At 42.1% G+C, this 13,351-nt stretch overlaps 1 long non-coding RNA gene across 1 annotated transcript; it reads left to right on the top strand.

Moving 5' to 3' along the window:
* Positions 1 to 3,148: 3,148 nt before the first annotated feature.
* LOC140495675 (uncharacterized) lies at positions 3,149 to 8,600 on the top strand. Its single transcript, XR_011964072.1, has 3 exons — positions 3,149 to 3,192; positions 6,697 to 6,738; positions 8,563 to 8,600. It is a non-coding gene; the product is annotated as an uncharacterized lncRNA (long non-coding RNA).
* The last annotated feature ends 4,751 nt before the right edge of the window (positions 8,601 to 13,351 follow it).

The raw sequence follows: 13,351 nt of genomic DNA on the forward strand, positions 1-13,351 counted from the left end.
TGAAAAATAAGTTGCAGAGCGGCAGTGGCTGCACAGTCTCCAGGTGAGGCAGGATAAAATTGTGAAGTGATCATTGGGTCCAGCTGGAAAGTTAAATAGGCAAGAGGATGGGCAGTGGGATGGGTCCCTGGGTATGGAAGTGGTGAGGGGGAAATGTGCAGAGCGTGGGGTGATACATGGTTCAGCAGGAAGTTTGTATTTCCCTTGCTTCTCTGCATGAAATTGTTTCTCGTATCCTGATTTCTTGTTTAATAGGGAGGTGCTGATGAGGGAACTATTCCTGATTTCACGGTTTGGAATTTCTGCAGCCTGGGAATCATTTGATTCCAACAAGGTCTGGTTATTTTGCTGGAATTTGAATGGGACAGTATGATTGGGGATACAGTTTCTGTACAGGCTTAATTTTAGGAATTTTGAGGAGATATTTTTGAGATCAGCTTTCGTCATCTGGATGGAGAGGCAGTTCCCTCTCTGCTGGGAAATACAGCATTCACTCTAACAGGAATAGAACATAGAACATAGAACATTACAGCGCAGTATAGGCCCTTCGGTCCTCGATATTACACCGCCCTGTTATACTAATCTGAAGCCCATCCCACCTACACTATTCCATGTACGTCCATATGCTTGTCCAATGACGACTTAAATGCACTTAAACTTGGCGAACCTACTACTGATGCAGGCAAAGCATTCCATACCCTTACTACTCTCTGAGTAAAGAAACTACCTCTGACATCTGTCTTATACCTATCTCCCCTCACTTTAGTTGTGTCCCCTCGTGTTTGCCATCCCCATACTTGGAAAAAGGCTCTCCCTGTCCACCCTATCTAACCCGCTGATTATCTTGTATGTCTCTATTAAGTCACCTCTCAACCTTCTTCTCTCTAACGAGAACAGCCTCAAGGCCCTCAGTCTTTCCTCATAAGACATTCCTTCCATACCAGGCAACATCCTAGTAAATCTCCTCTGCACCCTTTCCAAAGCTTCCACATCCTTCTTATAATGCGGTGACCAGAACTGTACACAATACTCCAAGTGTGGCAGTACCACAGCCGCAGCATAACCTCATGGTTCCAGAACTCGATCCCTCTATTAATAAAGGCCAAAACACTGTATGCCCTCTTAACAACCCTGTCAATCTGGGTGGCAACTTTCAAGGATCTGTGTACATAGACACCGAGATCTCTCTGCTCATCTGCACTCCCAAGAATCTTACCTTTAGCCCAGTACTCTGCATTCCGATTACTCCATCCAAAGTGTGTCACCTCACACTTGTCCATATTAAACTCCATTTGCCACCTCTGAGCCCAGCTCTGCATCCTATCTATGTCTCTCTGCAAACTACTACATCCTTCGTCACTATCCATAACTCCTCCGACCTTAGTGTCGTCTGCAAATTTACTAATCCACCCTTCTACGCCCTCATCCAGGTCATTTATAAAAATGACGAACAGCAGTGGGCCCAACACAGACCCTTGCGGTACGCCGCGAGTAACTGGACACCAAGATGAACATGTTCCATCAACTACAACCCTCTGTTTTCTTTCAGTAAGCCAATTACTGATCCAAACTGCTTTGTCTCCCACAATCCCATTCCTCCACATTTTGTATAATAGCCAACTGTGGGGAACCTTATCGAACGCCTTGCTGAAATCCATATACACCACATCAACCGGTTTACTCTCATCTATCTGTTTCGTCACTTTGTCAATAAAGTTAATAAGATTCATTAGGCACGATCTACCCTTCAGAAAACCGTGCTGACTGTCCCTGATCAGATGATTCTTTTCTAGATGGTTATAAATCCTATCTCTTATAACCTTTTTCAACACTTTACCAACAACTGAAGTGAGACTCACTGGTCTGTAATTACCAGGGTTGACACTACGACCCTTTTTGAACAAGGGAATCACATTTGCTATCCTCCAGTTCTCAGGCACTATTCCTATAGACAATGATGATTTGAAGATCAATGCCAAAGGAGACAGAAATTTAAGCTGGATCAGAGGGTAGGGATCCTGCAATGAGTGACCCCCACCAGCTGTTAACTCAACAAAGCCTGTCCACACTGTACAAGACACAAATTCAAATTGTGATGGAATACGCCCCATTTGCCTGGAACGACTGCAGATCCCACAATATTCAAGAATTTTGACTGCATCCCTCACAAAGTAGCCAACTAAACTGGCACCCAATCTGGTCAGGCAGCATCCAAGGAGCAGTAGAGTCGACTCTTCTGCTCCTCGGATGCTGCCTAACCTACTGTGCATTTCCAACACCACGCTCTCGACTCGAACCTCCAGCATCTGCAGTCCTCACTTTCACCAGGCATTAATTCTAGGATCTTTATCATTCATTCAATCCATCCCCAATATATAGTGGCAGCAGCACTTTCCAAACCTATAGCTGGACCATCTGAAACAACAAAGTGGGCAGATACTTGGGATTGACATCACCTCCAAGTTTCCTACTGAGTCACACATTGTTCTGACTTGGAACTGTAACTGTCATCTTTACTGTCTACATCCTGCAGCTCCTTTTCAAATCAGTCTTCTTGGTGTATCTTCACCCCATTAACTACAGCAATTCTGAATTAACTGCACCACCTTCTCACAGTAAATTAAGAATGGGCCATAATTGCTGACCCAGCCAATATCATCCAAATACCACAAACAAATTTTAAAAATCATTTGTGAATACATGTTACTGAACATTGCATAGTATAAGAAAACATCATCACCTCTGATATTCTTCTTGTATTTCATTGAGGAAGCAGCTGTGAGGTGTGATAAGGTGGTAGATCTTGTGGAAGGACAGGAGTCCACCACCCCACCCACAAGGATGCCCACCCAGATTCGCCAAAATGTATGACCTCTTTCATATACATGACAGCTCAGTCCCTGTCTCTCCACCACCCCACTCCGTCCCCCACACATGCACCATCGCATGTAAAAATGTGATGGTAGAAAGAAAATCATAATTCTCCACTTCACAATCCCCTTGTCACTTTGTAGCACACTGTCTCCAGATCTCTTATTTCCACCTGTTCTGGAATTTCAGAAATACCAGCCCAGTGTTTATGATTTCTAATAGACTAAGTTAACAGCTGATGTTTTTGTTAACTAAGATATTTTCCTTATGCCCATGTAGAAATTTTTGCAGTAAAAGAGACGCCAGACAAATCAGCACCAGGTAAATATCCAGGACAATGTTGTTGGGTTTGCCAAACTTCTGTTTCAGAATCTGTAATGTCTTATTTTAATTTGTTTGTCTCTTACCTTTAATGTTTAACTGCAGTTGAGTTAATACATAGTGAAAGCTAATCTGTAGAACGGCCATAACTGTGCAGTATCCAGGTGAGGCAGAATGAGGAGATAAAGGAATAATAGGGCCAGGTGAGGAGGGGGGAAGGGTTAAGGAGCAGAAGGATAGGAGAGAAGAAGAAGGAAGAAGGAGTAGAGAGACAATGGTCAAAGAAACAGAAACACAATGTTTGGAGTGGAGATTAGTTTGGTTCAGCAGCCCAAGCCTTCTGAAGCTTTGTTACATCCTTTACATTGCTTTTGCAGTTGTATGTCATCAGCAGTTCCAGAAATATTGCATTTAGGTGGCACATCCAAATCACAATTTCTGGAATTGATCATCAATACCCGAGGAAATCATTGGGGTAATGTCTTAAACCCAGCCATCTTCAGCTGCTTTATCAATAACATTCCCTCCTTCATAAGGTCAGATTTGGGGATGCTCGCTGATGACAACACAATCTTCCAAACTATTTATGACATCTAAATAGACATACTTTCCATTTCCTAATAAAGCAAGACCAGAACAATATCCTGGTATGGGCTGACAAGTAGGAAATTGTGAGGACTGCAGATACTAGAGATTAGATTCGAGGGTATGGTGCTGGAAAAGCACTGCAGGTCGGGTGGCTTCCAAGAAAATCTGACCATCAACCCTTGATGTTCAGAGTTATTAGCATTGCTAACTCCCAACTGTCAACATCTCAGGGCTTACTATTGACCTGAAATTGCACTGGCAATACCTTAGAGTGGCAAAAAGAATACATGCTAGGAATTTAGGAATAAGTAACTCACATCCCATTCCCCAATGCCTGTTCCCCAACTACTATACACAAGACATGTGTAATAGAATACTCTCCACTTGTCTGAGAAAGGATTCTGGATTATTGGTGCTGGAAGAGCACAGCAGTTCAGGCAGCATCCAAGGAGCTTCGAAATCGACGTTTCGGGCAAAAGCCCTTCATCAGGAATCAGCAGCTCCAACAACATCAAGAAGCTCAACACCATCCAGGTCAAAGCAGTCCACTTGATTAGCAGTTCATCTACAACCTTTAACATTCCCTGCCTTTACCACCAATGCAAAGAAGCAGCGGAGTGCACCATTTACAAGGTGCCTGCACTAACTCAAAAATTCACTTTTCCTCAACTGCTTCTTCCACACCCACAAACTCTGCCATCTTGGAGAACACAGGCACAGATGCTTGGCATTATCGCTGCCTGCAAATTCCCTTTCAAGTCACACATCATCTTGCACTCAGAATTACATCATTGTTTCTTCACTGTTGGTGGGTCAAACTCCTGGAACTCTGTTCCTAACATCATTGTGGTAACTTTACATCCCAAGAACTGCAGCTGTTTAAGAAATTCACAAAGTAACTCACCACCTGGTTCTCCAAAGCAATTAAGGATAAGAAGTAACTGCCATCTAACCAATATGGCATGAATGATTGTTTTTAAAAATTTTGAACAATTGTGATTATACCACTGATCATTATGGTATCCCACTAATGACAGTGTGCCATCATGAATATACTGCTTCCTTTACCTTTGATTTCAGACTGTTAACCAATTTTGATTTCAACTAGTATAGTAACCCAAATCTGATATGCTCAAATTTAGTTTACATACCTATGTGCAACCGTTACAAAAATATTTGGAATATCCACATATTGGAATTTAATAATCCTGCAAGTAAAATCCTCACAACAGGTTGTCAAACATAATTTCCCTCTCATAAATCCATGTTGATACTTCGCAATAATAATATTACTTTGCAAGTGTCTAGCTATGACATAGTTTATCATCGTTTCCAACATTTCTTCTCCTGCTCAGTTATCGAACCCCTACAGTGCGGAAGCTGGCCATTTGGCCTGTCAAGTCCAAAACGACCCACTGAAGAGCATCTAACTCAGACCCACAACACCTGCCCTATCCATGTAACCCAGCATTCCCCATCGCTAATCCTCCTAGCTTGCACTCTGTAGGCAATGTGGTGTGGCCAATCTTCCTAACCTGCACATCTCTGAATTGTGGGAGGAAACCCACACAGACACAGGGAGAATGTGCAAATTCGAAACAGATAGTCACCCAAAGATTGAATGAATCTCAGGTCCCTGGTACTGTGAGGCAGCAGAGATAACTACAGAGCCACGGTGTCAACCTAATGCTGACATTAAACAACTAATACTTAATGGTTTACATTTTCACTCACACTTGCTTCTTTAACAGTGGAATTCCTCGTGGAATTATTGTCACATTCTTCATCCAAAAACTCAGCTAGTTTTCTTGGCAAGTGCTGCCGTGCCAAGTGGTGGCATTTGAATTCAATAAAGAATCTGGAATTAATCATGACCATAAAACCATTGTTGGTTGTTAGAAAAACACCTTCTGGTTTGCTAATGTCCTTTAGGAAAGGAAACTACCATCCTTACCTGGTCTGGCTGACATGTGACTCCAGACCCACAACAATGTGGTTGACTCTTAACTGCCCTCTGTGCAATTAGGCATGGGAAATAAATGCTGGCCTTGCTAGAGATGCTGAAATTCTGAGGGTGAAAATAACAGAAAATCCTATTACATCCCAATCTGCCGGAACCTTTACAGAATCCATGGAACTTCCAAAATAACCACGAATTCCAAAACCACATTCTTTGACACTCTGGAAATGAATCAATCAGCCTTAAATCCACATAATTTTTGAAGTTCCATCTCAGTGATTAATATTAATTCCTAATTTTCACAAGTGCCTTTGTGCATTAATGTTTTGAAATTGCTCCCAATTTTGCATTTACCGCATTTTTGTTTCCTGAAAGCCCTCTGACCAACTTGCTTTGATTAATCTTGTCTTTAACTTCATGATCAGAAACTGATATTGCTGAAATTCTCTGCAGGTCTGGCAACAGGTCTAGAAAGAAAGCAGAGTTAACATTTCACACCCAGTCACTCTTCATCAGACTCAAACCACTAACTCTGCTTTTTATCCATAATTGCTGCCTGACCTGTTGAGTTTCTTCAGCAATTTCTGGGCTTTTTTCAGATCTGCAGGCATCTGCAGTTTTTCATTTAACTTTCACTTCTTTTGTTAGCCACAGTTGATTCACATTTCCTGCTGTATTTGTGTGTGGTAGAAGAATGAATGTTTGTTCAGGAATATGTTATCCTTCATTAAGTATAACCCATTGCCTGTCTACTTCCAAATGTTTAGATGTATTTGCTAAACCACCCACCCAACCATTTTACAACTCTAACCTCCATCTCCCAATAAAGCACTACTCACTACCTGTGCCTATCCCTGATCGCCAGTAACTGCAGTCACAAAGTTTGCTTTTTGTCAAAGATTATCATGACCATAGATGACATTGTTCACCAAGATGTTTTTCTTATGCCCTTACAGAATTGATTAAGATACAAAAGCCAGCAGATAATCCAGGACCAGGTAATCACCCAAGAAAAAGTTAATCATTTTATTCACTTGATATTTAGGAATGTGTACTGACTTTTTTCAATTCTTTATTAAAAACTTTTAATTTTTGATGACAACTACATTAAGACAAAATGAAAATAAGTTGCAGAGAGGCACTAAAAGCAGAGTCTCCAAGTAAGGCAGGATAAAATCGTGAGGAGATCATTGGGTCCAGATGAAAAGTTAAATGGGCAAGAGGATGGGCAGTGGGATGGGTCACTGGCTACACAAGTGGTGATTCGGATCAGCAAGTATAAGTGGTGAGGGGGAAATGTTGTGCAGAGCGTTGGGTGATACATGGTTCAGCAGAAGGTTTGTATGTCCCTTGCTTCACTGCATGAAAAAGTCCCTCATATCCTGATTTCCTGTTTAGTACGGAGATGCTGATGAGGCAAATTTTCCTGATTTCAGGGTTTGGAATTTCTTCAGCCTGGGAATCGTTTGATTCCAGCAAGGTTAATTGTCTAGTTACGTTGCTGGAATTTGAATACGAAAGTATGGTTGAGAATACAGTTTCTGTATGGGCTTCATGCTAGGAATTTTGAGAAGATATTTTGAGATCAACTTTCTTCAGCTGGCTGCAGAGTCCGTATCCCCCTCTGCTGGGAAATACAACATTCACTGCATTAGGAATAGATGGAATTTAGAGATTGGTCAGAGGGTAGCGATCCTGCAATGAGTAACTCAGCTCCTAACTCAACAAAGCCTGTCCACACTGGACAAGACACAAATTCAAATTGTGATGGAGTACACTCCATTTGCCTGGAACGAGTGCAGATCTCACCGTATTCAAGAATTTTGACTGCATCCTTCACAAAGTAGCCAACTAAACTGGCACCCAATCTGGTCAGGAAGCATCCAAGGAGCAGCAGAGTCGACTCTCCTGCTCCTCGGATGCTGTCTAACCTGTTGCGCTTTTCCAGCACCACACTCTTGATTCTAACCTCCTGCATCTGCAGTCCTCACTTTCACCTGGCATCCAATCTAATATCTTTATCATTCATTCAATCCATCCCCAACAAAGAGTGGCAGCAGCACTTTCCTTGTAGTCGTACCATCTGAAACAACAAAGTCGGCAGATATTTGGGATTGACATCACTTGCAAATTTCCTCCCGAGTCACACATTATTCTGACTTGGAACTGTAATTGTCATCTTCACTGTCTGCACCCTGCAGCTCCTTTCAAAACAGCCCTCTGGGTGTACCTACGCCCCATTAACTACAGCAATTCTGCATTAACTGCACCACCTTCTCACAGTAAATTAAGGGCCTTAAGCGCTGACCCAGCCAATATCACCCAAATATCCTAAACAAATTTTTAAAATCATTTGTGAATACATGTTACTGAACATTGCATAGTATAAGAGAACATCATCACCTCTGATATTCTTTTTGAAATTCATTGGGGAAACAGCTGTGAGGTGTGATAAGGTGGTAGATCTTGTGGAAGGACAGGAGTCCACAGCCCCATGCACAAAGATGCCCACCAAGATTCGCCAAAATGTATAAATGTATAACCTCATTATTACACAGGACTGCGCGGTCCCTGTCACTTCACCACCCCACACCGCCCCCACACATGCACCATCGCTTGTAACAATATGATGGTGGAAAAAAAAATCATAATTCTCCAATCCACAATCCCCTTGTCACTTTGCAGCACACTGTCTCCAGATCTCTTATCCCCACCTGTTCTGGAATTTCAGAAACATCGATCCCAATATTTGTGATTTCTGATAGACTATCATAACCACTGATCTTTTTGTTAACTAAGATACTTTCTTTCTGCCCATGTAGAAATTTTTGCAGTAAAAGAGACACCAGACAAAGTAACACCAGGTAAATGTTGTAGGATTTGCCAAACTTCTGTTGAAAAATCTGAAATGGCTTATTTTGATTTGTTTGTCTCTTACCTTTAATGTTTAACTGCAGTTGAGTTAATACATAGTGAAAGCTAATCTGCAGAATGGCAATAGCTGCAGTATCCAGGAGAAGCAGAATGAGGAGGTGAAGGAATAATAGGACCAGGTGAGGAGGGGGGAATGGTTAAGGGGGCAGAAGGATAGAAGAGAAGAAGAAAGATGAAGGAGTAGAAGGATGATGGTCAAAGAAAGAGAAACACAATATTTGGTATTCTATCACAAGACGTGTGATAGAATGCTCTCCATTTGTCTGATTAAGGCAGCTCCAACAACATTCATGAAATTCAACACCATCTAGGACAAAGCAATCCAATTGATTAGCAGTCCATCTACAATCTTTAACATTCACTGCCTTTACCACCAATGCAAAGGAGCAGCGGAGTGCACCATTTACAAGGTGCCGGCACTAACTCACAAATTCACTTTTCCTCAACTGCTCCTTCCACACCCACAAACTCTGCCATCTTGGAGAACACAGGCACAGATGCTTGGCATTATCACTGCCTGCAAATTCCCTTTCAAGTCACACATCATCTTACACTCAGAACTACATCATCATTCTTTCACTGTTGGTGGGTCAAAATCCTAGGACTCTGTTCCTCATTGTGGGTACCCCGACATCCCAAGAACTGCAGCTGTTTAAGAAATTCACAAAGTAACTCACCACCTGGTTCTCCAAAGCAATTAAGGATAAGAAATAAATGCCATCTGAACCAATATGCCATGAATGATTCTTTCTAAAAAATTTGAACCATTGTGAATGTACCATAGATCATTATGGTACCCCAATAATGACAGCCAGCCATCATGAGTACCATCCTCCCTTCACCTTTGATTTCTACCTGTTAACCAATTTTCATTTTCAACTAGTATAATAATCTGAATCTGATGTGCTCGAATTTAGATTACATACCTAAGTGTGACCCTTCCAAAAATATTTGGAATATCCACATCTAGGAATTTAACAATCCTTCAAGTGAAATCCTGAAAATAGGTTGTCAAGCCTATTGGGAAGTTCCCAATCATACTATTACTTTGCAAGTTGACACTTCCCAATCATACCATTACTTTGCAAGTTGACACTTCCCAACCATACTATTACTTTGCAAGTGTCTAGTTATGACATAGTTTATCATCGTTTCCAACATTTTTTCTCCTGCTCAGTCATCGAACCCCTACAGTGTGGAAGCCGGCCATTTGGCCCATCAAGTCCAAACCGACCCACTGAAGAGCACCGTGGGAGGCACGGTGGCACAGTAGTTAGCACTGCTGCCTCACAGCGCCAGAGACCCGGGTTCAATTCCCGCCTCAGGCGACTGACTGTGTGGAGTTTGCACATTCTCCCCGTGTCTGCGTGGGTTTCCTCCGGGTGCTCCGGTTTCCTCCCACAGTCCAAAGATGTGCAGGTCAGGTGAATTGGCTATGCTAAATTGCCCGTAGTGTTAGGTAAGGGGTAGATGTAGGGGTATGGGTGGGTTGCACTTCGGCGGGGCAGTGTGGACTTGTTGGGCCAAAGGGCCTGTTTCCACACTGTAAGTAATCTAATGTAATCTAATCTAACTCAGACCCACAACGTCTGCCCTATTCCTGTAACCCAACATTCCCCATAGCTAGTCCACCTAGCTTGTACTCTGTAGGCAATTTAGTGTGGCCAAACCTTCTAACCTGTACATCTCTGGATTGTGGGAGGCAACCCACACAGTCATGGGGAAAATGTGCAAACTCGAAGCAGGCAGTCACCCAAAGTTCGAATCAAACCCAAGTCCCTGGTGCTGCGAGGCAGCAGAGCTAATGACGGAGCCACTGTGCCATCCCAATGCTGGCATTAAATGACAATGGTTTAATGGTTTCCATTTTCTCTGACATGTGCTTCTTTAACAGTGGATTTACTAGTGGGTATTATTGTCACATTCTTCATCCAAAAACACAGCTAATTTTCTGGGCAAGTGCTGCCATGGCAAACGTTGAAATTTGAATTCAATAAAGAATTTGGAATTAATCATGATCATAAAACCATTGTTGATTGTTAGAAAAACACCTTCTGGTTTGCTATTCTCTTTTAGGAAAGGAAACTAACATCCTTACCTGGTCTGGCTGACATGTGACTCCAGACCCACAACAATGTGGTTGACTCTTAACTGCCCTCTGTGCAATTAGGCATGGGAAATAAATGCTGGCCTTGCTAGAGATGCTGAAATTCTGAGGGTGAAAATAACAGAAAATCCTATTACATCCCGATCTACAGGAACCTTTACAGAATCCATGGAACTTCCAAAATAACCACGAATTCTAAAACCACATTCTTTGACACTCTGGAAATGAATCAATCAGCCTTAAATCCACATGATTTTTCAAGTTCCATCTCAGTGATTAATACTACTTCCTAATTTTCACAAGTGCCTTTGTGCATTAATGTTTTGAAATTGCTCCCAATTTTGCATTTATCGCATTTTTTTTCTGGAAACTCTCTGATCAACATGCTTTGATTAATCTTGTCTTTAACTTCATGATCAGAAACTGACATTGCTGGTGATTCTCTGCAGGTCTGGCAACAGGTCGAGAAAGGAAGCAGAGTTAACATTTCACGCCCAGTCACCCTTCATCAGACTCAAATCACTAACTCTGCTTTTTATCCATAATTGCTGCCTGACCTGTTGAGTTTCTTCAGCAATTTCTGGGTTTTTTTCAGATCTGCAGGCATCCACAGTTCTTAATTTAACTTTCACTTCTTTTGTTAGCCACAGTTGATTCACATTTCCTGCTGTATTTGTGTGTGGTAAAACAATGTATATTTGTTCAGAAATATGTTATCCTTCATTAAATATTACCCATTGCGTATCTACTTCCAAATGTTTAGATGTATTTGCTAAACCACCCACCCAACCATTTTACAACTCTAACCTTCATCTCCCAATAAAGCACTACCCACTACCTGTGCCTATCCCATTTCGCCGGTAACTGCAGTCACAAAGTTTGCATTTTGTCATAAATTATCATAATCATAGATGAAACTGTTCACCAAGATGTTTTTCTTATGCCCTTACAGAATTGATTAAGATACAAAAGCCAGCAGATAATCCAGGACCAGGTAATCACCCAAGAAAAAGTTAATCATTTTATTCACTTGATATTTAGGAATGTGTACTGACTTGTTTCAATGCTTTATTAAAAACTTTTAATGTTTGACGACAACTACATTAAGACAGAATGAAAATAAGTTGCAGAGAGGCAGTAACAGCAGAGTCTCCAAGTAAGGCAGGATAAAATCGTGAGGAGATCATTGGGTCCAGATGAAAAGTTAAATGGGCAAGAGGATGGGCAGTGGGATGGGTCATTGGCTACGCAAGTGGTGATTGGATCAGCAAGTGTAAGTGGTGAGGGGGAAATGTTGTGCAGAGTATGGGTGATACATGGTTCAGCAGGAGGTTTGTATGTCCCTTGGTTCTCTGCATGAAACAGTCTCTCATATCCTGATTTCCTGTTTAGTACGGAGGTGCTGATGAGGGAAATATTCCTGATTTCACGGTTTGGAATTTCTACAGCCTAGGAATTGTTTGATTCCAAGAGGGCATTGTTGGTCAAGGACAGTATTGCAGTTGCATTAAGGATGTTTGGGGACTCGTCAACTGAGACAGTATGGGCTGAGGTTAGAAACAGGAAAGGAGAGGTCACCCTGTTGGGAGTGTTCTATAGGCCTCTTATTAGTTCCAGAGATGTAGAGGGAAGGATAGCAAAATGATTCTCGATAGGAGTGAGAGAGACAGGGTAGTTGTCATGGGGAACTTCAACTTTCCAAATATTGACTGGGAACACTATAATACGAGTGCTATAGATGGGTCAGTTTTTGTCCAGTGTGTGCAGGAGGGCTTCCTGACACAGGATGTAGACAGACCTACAAGGGGTGAAGCCACATTAGATTTGGTACTGGGTAATGAGCCCGGCCAGGTGTTAGACATGGAGGTAGGTGAGCACTTTGGTGATAGCGATCACAATTCTCTTATGTTTATTTTAGTGATAGAAAGGGTAAGTGTATACCACTGGGCAAGAGTTACAGCTGGGGGAAAGGCAGTTATGATGCGATTAGAAAAGATTCAGAAAACATAGGATGGGGAAGGAAACGGCAGGGGATGGGCACATTAGAAATGTGGAGCTTATTCAAGGAAAAGCTCCTGAGTGTCCTAGATAAGTATGTACCTGTCAGGCAGGGAGGAAGCTGTAGAGCGCGGGAGCCGTGGATTACGAAGGAAGTGGAATCTCTGGTCAAGAGAAAGAAGAAGGCTTATGTTAGGATGAGATGTGAAGGCTCAGTTAGGACACTTGAGAGTTACAAGGTAGCCAGGAAAGACCTAAAGAGAGAGCTCAGAAGAGCCAGGAGGAGACATGAGAAGTTGTTGGCGGATAGGATCAGGATAAACCCTAAGGCTTTCTATCGGCATTTAAGGAATAAAAGAATGACAAGAGTAAGATTAGGGCCAATCAAGGATAGTAGTGGGAAGTTGTGTCTAGAGTCAGAGGAGATAGGTGAAGCACTAAATGAATATTTTTCGACTATTCACTCTAGAAAACAAGGAGAATACTGAGATACAGGCTACTAGACTAGGTGGGATTGAGGTTCACAAGGAAGAGGTATTAGAAATCCTGCAGAGTGTGAAAATAGAAGTCCC

The sequence above is a fragment of the Chiloscyllium punctatum genome, chromosome 25, assembly GCF_047496795.1.
Source record: "Chiloscyllium punctatum isolate Juve2018m chromosome 25, sChiPun1.3, whole genome shotgun sequence".
Classification (NCBI taxonomy): domain Eukaryota; kingdom Metazoa; phylum Chordata; class Chondrichthyes; order Orectolobiformes; family Hemiscylliidae; genus Chiloscyllium; species Chiloscyllium punctatum.